The following is a 2500-nucleotide window of genomic DNA, read 5'->3' on the forward strand; positions in this document are numbered from 1 at the left end:
CTGTCTTCAAGTCCCTCCCGGCAATTTAACAACCATTATACACTCACGTAAAACAAATGAGTATGTACATTTGACAAGATCCTAAATGTGCAACACACTATTCCACTTTATTTTTTGTTGGTGTTAGTCGAGAATATCACGTTAATTGTAAATCTGTACAATCTAAACTCCAATATTGGTGCATGAGAATTAGCGCTACGAAGTATGATCCAAACAAAATGATCAAATGTGATTTTCTCGGAGACTGTTTGGCGTATCTGGCTCAGAGTACAGTAGCCATTAGAAATACTCTCCTCCTACATCGATGCAAAGTCACAAGTGCCTGAGTAGACGCCTTAAGATGGCCTTATTTGGGGTTGGTTTTAAGCTCAGATTTGTCACCTTTTTTGATGTCTTGGAAACAATAAAATGTCTTGACACAAAGTCTTGTTTTCATAGAGGGAATAACTAGAAATCACAAGGAGTCAAATCAGGTCTGTAGAGTGTGTGAGGCAAAGATGGGATTATTTAGACTTTAAGGAATGGAGTTACGGCCCTTATTGTGTGGAGACTGGCATTGTCATGGAAGAGAAGGGAAGTCTGGGTTTCGCAGTTTAGTCGTTGACTGCTGAACTCGTGAGTAAGTTTGGGTAATAAGGTTTCTGCATAGTATGTGACAGTGACAGTTCTGTTAGCAGACAGAATATCGACAGCAACAGGACCTTGGTGATAGCAAAATACAGCGAATAATACTGTTTCTGCTTTGAAAACCGTGCATACAAATTTGGTGCGTCACGTCATTGTGGTCCAATCGCGCATTGTTTTGTGTTTTCTTGCAATAATACAGAAAGAAACCAAAGTCTCATTATCAGTGACTACATTTATCACAAGTTTGGGTCTACTTCGTTAAAAACGGTTGAGCGGATCGCGTGCAACAGGAACCTGTTGCTACTTCCGTTTCCCTGTCAGCTTATAAGGCATCCATTTTGCGGCCAACTTTTGAAAGTGAAGGTCATTGTGTAGAATTCTGCGGACTGTTCTATATGAAAGTTTAAGTCAGGCACTTTATACTCGTATGTACACGTTTAATCTTAGTTTTGTAAAACCGGCACGGTTGGCCTAGTGGTAAGGCGTCCGCCCCTTGATCGGGAGGTCGTGGGTTCGAACCCCGGCCGGGTCATACCTAAGACTTTAAAATTGGCAATCTAGTGGCTGCTCCGCCTGGCGTCTGGCATTATGGGGTTAGTGCTAGGACTGGTTGGTCCGGTGTCAGAATAATGTGACTGGGTGAGACACGAAGCCTGTGCTGCGATTTCTGTCTTGTGTGTGGCGCACGTTATATGCCAAAGCAGCACCGCCCTGATATGGCCCTTCGTGGTCGGCTGGGCGTTAAGCAAAAAAAAACCCAAAAAAACAAACAAACAAGTGTTGTATGTTTTCATACAGCAGCTACATTCGTTTTGTTTGAAGAGTTCCCGGAAGTCTTTTTGGGAGTTGTTCCTTTTTTCCCTCAGTTTTGATTTCCGTTTTATTTTGTCAGATTGTAGAATATGAAGCAGCTTTGATTCATGTAACTTTCTTCATCTTTGTAGAAATTTCCTTTGTGTCATTACAAAGCTACACTCTTGCACAAAAGTGGAGTTGTTCGTGGTGCTTGACGAAAAACCCCGTTCTGAAGCATAACTCAAAAGTGACCTAGTTTGATTCCTCGTCATTTATGACGTAGCAACCTAATGACGTCATCTCTGAAAGGTTAACCAGATAAATGTTTGGCCATTCCAATGATATATTACTTAAGATGATCAGTTACCTGAAACAGTTATAAAAGCGTTTTGATCATTTTTGGGGGATCATACCTCCTACAAATCACTCGGTTTAATTGCACTAAAAATTAAAAAAAATTAAGGCCAAATGCTCTCCTGTATGTGCTCAGCTTTCTCCAGTAACAATTGTGTTTACCTGATTAAGAAAATAAACGAAAATCATAAAGAAATGTGTCAAAATCTACAAGCAACAAGTACACATGGAATCAAAGTGCCACAGACGTTACAAAACAGTGCCACGTCAGTGACGCACTTTGTGCACAACACAATGGGGACAAACAAACACAAATTACATGGTTGGACTCCTCCATTAAAAAGCTAAGAAAACTCAACAAAAAAAGAAATAAATCAACCGATCGGTTCATCGCCGCAAAAAGTTGTTAAACCCAAAACGTCACTGACGTGGCACCATTTTGGGGTGGAAAATGTTTCGAATATATCTCAAAAAGTATTATCATTAGATATTTCAAAAACAGATCAAACGAGTGTTTAAGGTTTCTCTAGCAACTAGAGAGAGAGAAAGAGAGAGAGAGAAAGAGAGAGAGGGAGAGAGAGAGAGAGAAAGAGAGACAGAGAGAAAGAGAGAAAGAGAGAGAGAGAAAGAGAGAGAGAGAGAGAAAGAAAGAGAGAGAGAGAGAGAGAGAGAGAGAGAGAGAGAAAGCCGCACACACACACACACACACACACACACACACACA

General features: G+C 40.8%; 1 protein-coding gene across 1 annotated transcript in view; it reads right to left on the bottom strand.

The window, feature by feature from the left end:
• LOC138973851 (uncharacterized) overlaps positions 1-2500 on the bottom strand; it is a 146934-nt gene that overhangs the window by 117435 nt on the left and 26999 nt on the right. The gene's annotated exons all lie outside the window — the stretch shown is intronic.

This window comes from Littorina saxatilis, linkage group LG8 (genome assembly GCF_037325665.1).
Source record: "Littorina saxatilis isolate snail1 linkage group LG8, US_GU_Lsax_2.0, whole genome shotgun sequence".
In the NCBI taxonomy this organism is placed as follows: domain Eukaryota; kingdom Metazoa; phylum Mollusca; class Gastropoda; order Littorinimorpha; family Littorinidae; genus Littorina; species Littorina saxatilis.